This window comes from Carettochelys insculpta, chromosome 5 (genome assembly GCF_033958435.1).
Source record: "Carettochelys insculpta isolate YL-2023 chromosome 5, ASM3395843v1, whole genome shotgun sequence".
In the NCBI taxonomy this organism is placed as follows: Eukaryota; Metazoa; Chordata; order Testudines; family Carettochelyidae; genus Carettochelys; species Carettochelys insculpta.
The window spans coordinates 7,891,248-7,904,701 of record NC_134141.1 but is presented as its reverse complement, the minus strand read 5'-3'; positions in this window follow the sequence as shown (position 1 = coordinate 7,904,701).

Sequence of the window (13,454 nt, the reverse complement as noted above, 5' to 3'; positions counted from 1 at the left end):
TGATTCAATGCTAAGTCATACCTGTGCTATCAGGCAATGTTTCCACTATGAGTGAGGGTGTGTGTGATTGCTCATGTGCACACAGTCATGCCAGCTCTCATTGAGCTAGCATGAGAGGACCAACAATGTCATGCTTCTACCCCCAACTACGCTGTTATTTATGCCTCTTCTAGCATGAATAAATGTGCAGCAGCAGAGGAGTCACAACTGAAAGTCATAGTGTGGATGGGGCCTTAGATGCCCCAGGCAACAAAATCTAGACAAGCCAGTAAAAGTGTGGGTTGTGTACATAAGGAGTGTGGGGAATAGGCACTGTAGGTTCTAGTGTATTTGTGTTGTCCTGAACAAAATGTATGGGAGATGTGTGTTTCTCCAGTCCAGAGAGGCTGATTTTGCAACTTTGCTTCTGGTGTATAGTACTTACCCACGTGAGTACACAGAATAGTTCTTACGGATATTGAGTAGTACATACTCAGTTTCGATATGAGTATGCAGAAGAACAGCCATATAAGGTCAGACTAAAGGTCCATCTAGCCCATTTTCCTGTCTTCCAACAATGGCCAATGCCCAGTGCCCAAGAGGAAACAATCAGAACCCATGGGCATCAAGTGATCCATCCCCTTTCACCCATTCCGAGCATCTGACAAACAGAGGCTAGCGACACCATTCCTACCCATCCTGGCTAATAGCCACCGATGGACCTATCCTCCATGAACTTATCTAACTCTTTTTTTGAACCTTGTTATAGTCTCAGCCTTCACATCACCTTCTGGTAGAGAGTTCCACATCTTGACCGTGCATTGTGTGGAAAAAATACTTTTTGCTTGTTATAAGCCTGCTGCCTATTAATTTCATTTGGTGGCCCCATAGATCTCGTGTCATCAGAAGGAGTAAATTAACACGTCCTTATTTAATTTCTCCACACAAGTCATGATTTTATACACCTCTATCCTATCCTCCCTTAGTCATATCTTTTCCAATCTGGAAAGTGCCAGTCTTATTAATCTCTCATACAGGAGTTGTTTTGCTTCAAAAACAAGGGCCTGCCCTCCTAAATATGAACAGCTGATCTGGAAGTCAGTCAGCTATTTAAATACCATCTTGGAGTTAGCCAAGGAGCTACCAAAGTGCTAATTCTTTTTGGCAAGAGCCCTGTGAGCAAGCTCCAGACAGTTACCACTGGAACTTCCCAAATTCCAGGCTTCAACATTGTGCATAATTTACATATGAAGACACAGAGAAGCGGGCCTGATATCTGTATAATATTGCCACTTAAGCTTGGGCAAACAGTTTCTGGCAAGGCAGTTATCAACACACACTCTTGGCCAAATTCTCTTTGTCATACCAGTGCTAACCCGCTGAAGTCCTTGAGAGCAGTGTGGGCATAATCCTTATGGAAAAATCCTGTGGAATAGTGATGAGACTAATATGGCTCAGACTGACTAAAAATCACTCTGAAGTGTCAAAGAAAATGATCTGCTTTCTATGGTCCTAATTCTTCATCTGGATATGTTATTGCACTCACCTGTACCTGAATAAATTCCCACTGAAGTCAACAGGGTTTTGCATGAATGCACAACTGATTCAATGCCGCTTTGGGCACAAAGGACAGAGGGATTGTGTGTGTGTGTGTGTGTGTGTGTGTGTGTGTGTGTGTGTGTGTGTGTGTGTGTGTGTGTGTGTGTGTGTGTGTGTGTGTGTGTGTGTTTTAGCTACAAGATAGATCAATAGAAGGGATATAGTTCAAGAACAATTCAAAAAACCTATAGAAAGGTTTGACATTTCCCATACAATTGTAGAACACAATTCCAGAAGGGTAACATTGCAGAAGTTGGCCCATTGTCTTTCCAATGAAAATTGCAATGGGAAAAATAGCTGATAGTAAAATGTGTGGTTTTGCCTTAATGAGTTGGACGCTAATAATGGTCCATAATGAGCCATCAGTTTTTATGACAAATGCCTCATTGAAACCAAAGACGAAGGGTTTAAAATCAACCAGTGTATCCATCTAGCTGTTGAACATTTCTGCTTTGCCTGTTGGCAGCAATGCACGACACATCTTAAACGTGCAAAGCTGAATGTCTGACTTCTTTCCTGTCATTTAAGAACTCCTCTTTCTATAGGACTTCGTTAGTTCCTGGTACAGGGAAAAAGCAAAAACACAATGTGGTTTTCCTAAACATTTCAGGTGAAGTCATCGGCTGCATACGTTGGCATAGCTCCATTGAAGTTGGTTTGCCTTTCACTTTAGAAAATAGCTGAGCATAAGCATGAATTCATCTTTGATCACATCAAAGAAAAGAGTATATGTGGGGGGGGGGGTGGAAAAATCAAGATTTCAACATTTTGTCCCAAGGCAGGTTGGGAAAAAAGTTCAAAATCCCAAAACGTCTGGCAGGCCAGGAAAATTATTCACTGCCCAGCTTTATGTGGGACACACTAGGACTTTCCCAACACCACTGCCCAGCTCTCTCTCATGCCAGTAACACTTAGGGCTGGAATTTTGCCCCCTCCTGCCCCCGGCACCCATAGACTTCAGCAAGATTGCTAACATTGGGAATGATGGCAGCTATAGGCCTGGCCATTACATCTTCCACTCCCTTTAAACCAGTGCCTCCTGTGAAAACCCAAACTGAGCTCTCTTTTAAAGTCGGACAAAAACTCCCATTAAAATCAATAACAAGGGCAGAATTAGCAGGATTAAATAAACTACGTTGAATGAAATTACCCAACTCTGGAATGTGTGAATATTAGGGCTCAGTGTGAATGGAAAAGAAGGAGATGAAATTAAAATACGCAAACGTACAAAGGACAACCCTTCACCCTTTCTTGTGTGGGGTTACCAGCTGTGCACGAACGCAAATTCACAGCTCCTGTGCCAAACTGACCTAGTAAGCACTGAAATTCTGCCGCACACAGGATGTACACAGCCTGCGGGTGCCTTGCACGTCCCTTGTGAAGGGTTTACAAGTACAAAGCGCTTTCCACCAGCAGGTAGATTTCACCCAACATGCTTTGCAACAAAATGAATTAACCAATCTATATGAATTGTAGCAGTTCAATTTCAAAATTGCATTCTACCTTATTATTATTATTATTATTATTGGCAAATATCACAGACTTTTTAAAATTACAAGCCTGTTAAAAACATGATACAGATCTAAAAGAGTCAAGAAACGCAAAGAATATACCCTCTGAAATGAAGAACACAATGTGGCTCTTATGGAGTCTAATGTCACAATGAGGGAGTCAGGACAGAATGGAAAAAGGAAATGATGAAAAAGCAAATAAAAAAATGAAAGTGTTTGCATTACAATATTCCTGTCTGTGCCATCAAATTGACATATGACTTTGGGCTGAGTCTCTTAGGGGCAAATTACAGTTGCATGGGCAAATGTTTTTGGCGGGTCGGAGCAGCAAAAGGGAAAGGTGTTGGTACCCCCTTCTACCACTACTATTTATGCATTGAAGCAGCCATAATTTGTCTGCATATGGGTGTCAGTGACATCTAAGGGATGTAGAAGTCAATGGTACCAAAGAAGTGCTTTGGTCTAAAGGAATAGGGACATGCAACTGGAGGACCCTGTTCTTGCTCTGCACACACCGGCAGGCATCTCTCTATATTTTGGAAACATTCCCAAATACAGGTTGAAACCCTCTAGTCTGGAACTCATCCAGAAACCTTCATAATCCGGCATGATTTTAGTTAACTTGATGCCCACTCATCATGGGTCTGGCCAAGTTTCCCTGGTTTTGGCACTGCACCTGATCCTTCTCCCTCTCGTGGCTTCAGCTCTAGGAGCCTTAGGACTCAATCTTGCAAACTTTTACACTTGTGCTTCACTTTACTTTAGTTGGGCTACTCATGTGCTCAGTGTGTTTGCAGGATCATGTCCTTAAGATGGCCTTTCATTTTTCTGTACCTTTCGGTTCCTCGTGCTATACAATAATGCCTCTCTGCCAAGGTGAGTTGGAGGCTTCCTTCACAAATGTTTGTAAAAGCCTTTGAGAGCCACAGAGGGGAAGACACTGCAGCAGGGCAAAGTGATTTTGTTTTGTTATACCACAAGCATGTTAAAACAACAGATTTTTTTTATGGTTGTCCAAAGAATGAGCCAAGAAAACTGAGAGAAATCATCCTAGGAAGATAGGAAAACAACATTGCTCATTAGGGGAACAAAAGCCACATCTTCCCCAAGGAAGTGAGCAGGGAGCTGTGGTACAAATGGCACACAGAAGGCTGTGAGGGCAAGGTCTGGGGGAATAAGAGGTACCAGAACACTAAGTGGTAGGGTTTTATGTTGTACGCTAAATAGGAAGATTGCCAAAGAGACTCAGGCACCCCACTTTGATCTATGGTGATGGGAAGCGGGAAGTGGATTTCAGTTTGTGCCTCTGAAAATCTTCCCCTCCATCCCTACAGGCAGCAAGATGTTTGAAAGACAATGGAGCCAAGAGTCACTGCGTCAGGGGCTCCCCTCCAGCTGGAGCCCCAGCATGCCCATATGGGCTTGTAAACAAGTGTTGGAAAAGCTCTAAGTAGAATGTTTACAAGACCGAATGGAACTACTCAAAGAAAACTCCTCTCTGGTGAAATAGTCTACAGTGCCTAAAATGTGCATTTGCACAACAGACTTTAATGGCATCGCACATATGCACAAGTTGGTTCCCCTTCTGGATTAGTACCATAAAAAGCGCACACATACACTGGGCCAGATCCTGCAAAGTGTTGGGTGTTCTCAAGTCACTGAGAGCAGAAGGTGCTCGTCATCCTATTGGATGCGCTCAGGATTAGACCTTCAACCTCAGATTTCCTAAATTTCTTAGATTTAGACACCCAAAGCAAACTAGGTATTGCGAACTAGGTATTGAAATCCCTTAGATGTCTTTGAAAATCTCACCTTTAGCATACAGATTAAAATCCCACTGAGTTTTGGTACGTCTGAAGTCTTCAGTGCAGTACACTGTCTAGGCACTAAGGAGTGAAATTAAGAGGGAGACTCGTCTTTCACTTTGATTTTCTTACCTTTCATCGTTTTAAGACACATCTTGAGTAAAATTTGATCATGGGGGACCAAATTCTTTCCTAGCATAGATAGGAAAGTCAATGGGTCAGACAAGCAGAAAATGTAGCCCTAAGCTTTTCTTGTGGTTTACTACCATAATGCTATTGGTGAAAAGCTGTATGTCTACACTTATCATGAGATCAATTCATTCAGAGTAGATCTTCTGGAGTTCGATTTCAACATGCAAAATTAATCTCTCCCGGATCCGCCGTCGACCCCCTGTACTCCTCCTCTTGCAACTATAGGAAGTCGATGGGAGAAATACTCCCACCAGCCTCCCTCACTGAGGGCAGACCTCACAGTTGACTGCAGCTACGTCAATTCTAGCTCTGCAATTGCCACAGTTAGAACTGCACATCTGCAGACAACTGTAAAATCTAGCGTAGACCAAGCCTAAGCAAGTGTTGCAAGAATTTGCAAAACAAGCTCTATGAAGAATTCAGCAAGAGTGTCAATATTGTTCTGCAAACTACACTACTGTAGTTGATATTTCATATCTAAGTGCCCTACTGCTTATATGGTATATAAAAATAGTTAATTCATTTATCAGAAAGAGGATTTTGAAACTACTGCATATCGACAAATCATGGGCAACTATACAGTCAAAAGGGACAGAAATATTGAAGTATCATTTATCGTTTAGATTCTGTACAATGAGCCATCCATCCTTTTTTCCTGCAGGATGCATGTAGTTCTGGAGATGGATTGAAATGAGCAGCTCCTATAAGGCACCAGATGATTATGGATACACAGGACACTGAATGAGTTAGAGCTTTTCTCCAGATTGAATCCAGACCAGGCAACTGCTCCAGCTCCTCTCAGTTCCAATGGAAGATGAGGTCCCAGCTCAGTAGCTACTTAAAAGTTGTTGCAGTCTGAAGACTTTTTAGAGGTTTATGTAAAGAGAGTAGACCATCTTAGCCTAGTTTCCAGTGGACAGATGTTCATCACTCATACAGCACTACACATTCAACCTCTCTAGTCCAGAACTCTCTCATCTGGCAACATCTGGCAAGATTTTAGTTAGCTGGATGACTGCTTATGGGTGTGGCCAAGTTTCCCATGGTCCCATAAAGTCTGTCTACGGACACCAGTTTTGCTCTGAGTGTTCTGTGCTGTTATGTAGCTCTAATTTACCCCTAAAGGCCTTCTAAGAGCCCAGTAAGCAGTAGAAGCATTGGTAATGCTTTCAGACAATATCGACCTCCTGTAGTCCATCAAATTCTCTCGTCCAGCACTGGTCAGGTCCTGAAGGTGCCAGACTAGAGAGGTTCAACCTGTATCACAATTTCAGCACTGCCAAGAGAAGTACCAAGAAATGAGAACACAAGACAACTAACCTACCTTCCGTCTCACCTTGCAGCTGATTCTTTCAGGCACCTGTAAGGACACATTATTGGAGCAGAAGCTTGCACACTGGCTGCTGTTCATGGCATCCCTCTTTTGGCTGGAGCCCCTTCTGCTGTGCAGCCAGCAACCTTCATATTTCACTTCCAACGTGTCTTTCAATTAGGTCTGCTTCACACCAATAGCCTCTTCCTTCTGCTCAGGAGTCAGAACACTGCCACTTTTGCACAGTGAAAGGATCATGAGGTTAGTATGCACAAGCGTAGAACATCAGCTTCCAATGACTGATTAAAATAATGTGAAAAACTGGTTGTGTTGCATGCAGATCCAGATGTTTTATTTCAGCATCAAATTAGGGTTTGAAGGCATATGGACAAAGATTTATAAAATGCTAAGGGCTTGTCTAGATGAAGACAACATGCATGGTAGCAAGCACAAGTCTGAGGCACACTGACTGGCCCTATGGACTGTTTAAGTTCAATTAAAAGCTTATTTTGAAGAAAAACAATTTTCAACTGGTCCCAATTAAAAGGATAGGATGAGTGCTAGGACTAATATTATACTAAGTCATAAATGAATATTTCATTTTTCCCAAGCATTCAATTTAATAATCAGTGTTGTTTGGCAATACCGTAATTTTTCAAATTGTTTTCCTCCACCACTCCTCACCATATCTCAGAAAAAAAAAAGTTTCGTTTAAAAAAAAAAAAAAGAGTTAAGAAAACCTGAAAAACACAGTTTGTGTTTTTGAGGGAAAAAAAAACAATTTCAACTTTGTGAAAAGTTTTTGTTTTTCTCAGAAATCCACTCTCTGTTTAAAAAAAGACCAGCTCTATTAGTACTTCTCATGGCAGGATGTGAAAGCATTTTGAGAAGTGCTGAGTACTTTAAACAGTCTTCCAGGTGTATTGTGATACTAACACTTTGCACAGAGATAAATGTCATTCTGAGTGCATTATTTAAGCTTTTTTCTGCTCCTGTATACCAGTAAACATTTCAAGCAAAAAAAAAAAAAAAAAAAAAAAAGAATCCATTTTTAAAATACTTTCAGACTGGTTCTTAACACCAGGGGGTTAAAAAATTCAGCATAAGGGAAGACATTTTTGAAACATCTTCTTAATAATGTGATACGCTTGATTGCATTCCTGCCCATCACACTGAAAAATGTATCCCCAGGAGACTTTACCCTGCTTGACCACCTTAATTGTTGTGTTTTTTCATAATATTTTGATGTGTTCATTTCAGGAACATCTGCACAAAGCAGATTCACAGTAACTAAGAAATGTTGCATCTTCATCAAGGTCAGGAAGGACGAGGTTTGTGTGACAAGCACTGGGATCCAGGGCCTTAGGCCTGGTCTACACTAGGGATGAAAGTCGATCCCAGATACACAATTCTAGTCATGCCATTAGCGTATCACAATGGACTTTGTTCCCTGATGTAGATTGCAGCTTTTCAGGATCATGCCAACATCCCTTACTCTATGCCACCATGTGGAGTACCAGGGTCAACAGCTGAGCCCAGAGAGATTGATTTTGCCATGTCTTCACTGACGTGGCAAAATCGATCTCCAGAAGATCGATCGCAGCTTGTCTAACTCCCTCTAAGTATAGACATACCCTCACTTTGTTCCCAATCACACCTACTAGGTTCTCCGTCTTACACTGAGAATACGCTGCTACTGATACGAAACATGCCTATCAGTGCTGTCACTAGCTGCTCCCCCCCACAATTTTTTTTTGTCCTCATTCCTCGCATGCTTTCAACTTGTTTCAGTTCGGCTCAGCATTATCATCGTTATGTTCTACATAGTTTTGCATTCAAGGGCAAGAGAGATTGTTCATACAGCAACTTGCAATTTTGGCATGCCTGTGTTGTTTGGTAACTTCTGCAAGATGAATAGATTTGTTTGTTAGCCACGAAAAAGTGGACATCTTGAGGGACCAATTAGCATTTATTTGTTCCTTTATTCTTCATCCAATAAAATATTTGTGGATTAATATCTGTCTTCTTATTCAAGAACAAGGGTGAGATTTACAACCACATTTTTTTCCTGGTTTGTTTAGCTTATCGAAATTAAGGGACTTACGAAGGCAAAATTCCCATTTGAGATCAACAGATGTTTAATTTAGGTAAGAATTGCATAACTGGGCACCCAAATCTGACATGAGGATTTTTATGGGGGGTTCTGTTTAAAGAAATGGCCTGGAACCAAAACCCAGATGCAAACATACAATGTGGATTTATTTAAATCACCAAAAAAAAAATTATTGATGTGATCAAGTTAACAAAAAACGCTGAGACTAACAATGTTTAGCGTACACTTAATTTTGAAGTGAGCCCCATTGAACTAATTGGCATTTGTGGTTTTCTTCAAAAAAGCATAGAATGGGGTTCCCTTAGAAAATACTAAAAGGCACGGAGAGGGTCTTGAAGAATGATCCATTGCAAAGTGAAGCATTTAAGTTACTAACCAGGTGATCCACTCAGCCATATCCACATCATTTTCTCCCAACAAGCAATTTTCCTTACAATGTTTCATTCTCGCAACTACAGCCCTGTATTATCTCCTTGCACTGCATACACTTGACATGTTTCCCCTTTTTCCCCAGGGAACAAAGTTCTTCAAAATATTCCCAGACAAGGTTTTTTATGCCCAGAAGCCATGACAGTTTTTCTATGGTAAAAGTGTGGGGGAATATAGAAAGCTGTGTATGTGCACTGAATAATGTCTCCCCTTTGTCTTTCCAGTCCACTTCACTGTTCCTTTCTATGCTGCCTCCATCCTGTTTTATAGGTTCTCTCTGTTTTAAGACTATGTCTTAACTAACTTCTCTGCCATGCTTAGCCAAGGTCCACCACCACGTAAGCACAGAACAAAAACAGTCTTACCCAGCTTGTATCTCTCTTTACACGTGTTACTTTTAGTCTGCTGTGAAACAGAAATTGAAACTCCAAAACTTCCAAGAAGGAAGAAATAGTAGTTATCCTGGACAGACTAGAGCCATTAGTCAATTTTTGTGAGACTGTAAGCATACGTGTAGCACATTTGTAATGACATTTAACCGTAATTATTTTTAAACAAATTTAGTGTTTTAGTGATTTTAAAATAATCAACATTCCATTTAAATAAAAATTCCAGTTTTTAATTAAAAAAATCATCAATGTTTGCCCACCCTGCAAACATGTGAACTGAAGTTTGGATTCTGCATTTTGAACCAACATTGGTCTGGATCAGAACCCTGGGTTCTATGTCTGTGCAAAGTGATCTCAAAGCCTTTGGATGTGATGTGATCTGATCACTCCCTCACCCCCACCGCCCACCAGTAAAAATTTAGGAAAGAAATTCCAAACCCTAGGCCTGAATTTTGTGGTTCAGAGCAGTCCCTATATTTTCCCATGCTTTATTAGATTTCTAAGTGCAAAACCAGACCCTCAGAGAGTTCATAAATGAATCGAGAAAGACATCAGACTCTACAAGGAGAATGGCTCACCTCTAAACCATAAGGTGATAACTCTAAAGGAGAAATAAAACTAAATAGGTACTAAATAGGTAATAGTGGAAATTGATAGAAGAAAGAAGATGGAGGCGTAACTTGTTGGAAAAAGGCTCATCTGTGGTTACAAACAAACAGTCTAGTCCAATACCACCATCACCACCCTGGGAGGGATGATGTGGAAAATGTGGAACAGTTCACCTACTTGGGGAGTATTATGGCCACAGACAGAGGAACACACAAGGATATCAGTGCCAGAATAGGGAAAGCAACACTCAAGACTCAAGCTGCATTCAAGACTCTTCATCCCTTTTGCAGTTCACAAATATCTGCAAAGATGAAACTACGGCTCTTCAGCACAAATGTGAAGTGTGCGCTCTTGTATGGATGTGAGACCTGGCGTACAAAAAAGTCTTCAAATCACAAGCTGCAGACATTCATAAACAGATGCCTGAGATACACCCTTTGCATCAAATGGTGAGACTGTTACAAATGAGAAGCTTTGGAACTGAGCAGGATGAGAACCACTTAGCATTCAAATTAAAAGAAGAAAGTGTGGATGGCTAGGCCACGCTCTCAGAAAACCATTATCCAGCATAGTCCATCAAGCTTTCACATGGAACCTACAAGGAAAACACAAAAGAGGAAGACCTTGGACAACATGGAGAAGATATACTGAGATTAAAGGACAAGAACTAGGGAACTCCTGGTATCAGCTAGAAATTTTGTCCCAAGACAGGGTGAAGTGGAGGTGATTTGTAAATGATCTATGCTGTGCAAGGGTTTAAGTAAGTGTTCAAAAAAAAGTCATCAGACTACCTGCTGTGCCTTCATGCATTTTCCACATAAGGGCATGCAACTCTGCAGGTACCTGCTGATGGATTCATTGGTTCCTAAACTGTGGCTCTATGGAGTGCATGTAGGTAAGTCCGCTGTGAGCTGGCAGATCACATGGTGCTGACTCTTGTCATTTCCAGCTACAACATCAGAAAGTGCTAAAAATACACTGAATACCATCCTAATAGAATTGAGCAACACAGCCTGAAAGCTCTCACAAAACACAGCAGCCCATCTGCTCAGCAATGCAGGTCAGAGAGAATACATCATCTCAGGACTCTCTTCTTTCACTGGCTTGACATCTGAATACCAGCTCAAGGTCTCTCCACTGCTGTTCAAAGCCTCTCTTCACAGGATAGGACCTAGCTACCTAAGAAAACCAAGTGCCACTGAAATTGGGTTTTCAACATTCAGAGTTGAAGTATAAGTATCTGTGGGGTTTAGGATGGAATGGGCTGCTTTTTTTAATTGTACAAATTCAGAGAAATGTTCTGATACCTTGGAATAAACCATCTTGACTTTCTTTGCAAGACTGGCAGCTCTTCTGCTGGTCTCCCCAAAGAAGCTGTAAAGCATCTCATTGACACTTCAGACTTGGTGAAAGCCAAGAACAAAGTTAGGATACTGGTTGTTTCTGATATGCTCTTCTGTGGAGATTACACTGTTCTGATATGTTAGTGTTTCCAAAAGCTGCAAGATCCATTTTCAAAGCAAAACATGAGTGGCAACATGCTGTTCTTGAGAATGTGTGTGTGCCCCTGTACATCACCTTATACTATTTACCTTCACATTGCTACTTACCTTTTGATGGGTGTTTCAAAGTCTTTGCTGTGGGTAGGCTTGCAACAAAGGCCTTTGTCTGTCCTTAGTGGCCATTTTATGACCTCATAATTCCAAGCATTTTATTTTTCTTCATATCTACTGTTAACGCTCTTAAATGCTATTTTTGCTGGTGGCCATCTGTTCAGCTTTAGAATCTAGTGAAAGGAGTTTATTTTACTCTCCAGATTCAATCGTTATTCATAAAACTTAAAAGTTGTATTCAGATGTTAGTAATGGGCAAGACTCAGATATATATACCTAGCACGGGGATGAGAGCATTAGAAAAACCTATGCAGTCCTATTTAGCAGTTTATGCTTACCCAAGTTAGAAATAACAGCAGCTGCCTTTCTTGTGAGCTTTCAGTATTTCCACCTAAATACAAAATATAGTAGTACTGGAAAGAGTTCAAAAAGGAAACATTTAGAATCTTCAAAAAATATTTAAGTCCACGTTTTGGGCAATGGTTCTTGTTACATGTGAATCACCATCCCCTACACCTTGATATTACTCTACAGCTCCAAAATATGCCTCTTTTGTGAATTTAGGCCTCGACTCTGCAATCTGATCCATGCAGGGTGATTCTTCTACCCACACAAAATCTCTGACGCCAGTGGTGCTCCATGTTAGAGCCTCTTCCATGCAGATCACAGCCTTAGTTTGCATTAGCAAAGTGATAAATTTAAGGAAACATTTATGACAAATGAAAGATGAAGTAAGATTCTAAGGCTATGTCTGCATTAGAAGCATCTGTTGACAGAAGTTACTGTCGACAGAAATCTTGATGGAACCTCTGTGGACAGAACTCTCCAGTGTAGATACAGCCTAAATGTTTCCTTTTTGAACTCCTTCCTAAGCCCACACAGGACAGGCCTGGTCTGAGACCTAGCTAACAATGAACAAAACATGGCTAACCTAAAGCAAAGCTAAGCTGTGAGCAAGATGCAGGCCCTGCTGACAGAACTTGGCACAAACAGGGCTGAGAGTGAAAAAATACACTGGTAACTGGCCCAGGTGCAGAACAATAATTGCTATAGGTCTTAAGGTGATATCACATGGTACTACCACCAGCTCATTCAAAATACCTTGGCATCCACTCCTCACAGATGAGGGGTCAGGTTCAGGAAAAGGTCTAAAATGACAGCATGATGGATAGAGAAGATCTAATCAAACCATGAAGTACAGGGTGATGGGTTGTAACCTGATGACATCAGAGGGTGGCAACCTCATCTGTCTGAAGTGAGATGTGATTTGTTTTGTACTTGTATATAAAGTGGTGTCTTGGGCAACAGTCTTCGTATGACCTAGGGGGCAGTGGAAACTTCCCAATGATTGAGTCATTCCATTGTGGCCAGTACATACATACAGTGGTTCAGTGGTCTACTGAAAACTCTTACTGTATTTTGATTTAACAATAAACCTGGCTTTGCACCTTCGATCCTTATCTGTTTTGTGGTCTTCGGGGGCCCTCTCAGGGTCTGCTGTGGTCATTGGGCCCACATCATTGAGCACACACATAAGAAGCCTTGTGCTGGCTCTGGCTAATCCTGGAAAAGCAACTACAGGTGAATACCTTTTGACATTAAAACCCAGGGGTGACAAATGTAAAAAGAGTTTGAGGGTAGGGGTAATATGTGTTCCATTGCCATTACTCTGATATAAGAATTCTTCCAAGGAACTGCAAATATTTTATCTTGTTATTCAGTGTTATGAGCACACACCAACTAGCATTCAGCATCTAGATCCTGAGAACAATGGGAAAGGCTGAATGTTGGGCATTTTTGGAGCAGCAAAATTTTTATTTAAGTGGAATGCAAGCTGTTGTCTGCTAAGTTCTTTCAGAAATCTATTGTGTAAGATCAATCAATCATTCTCTAAGTATTTTAA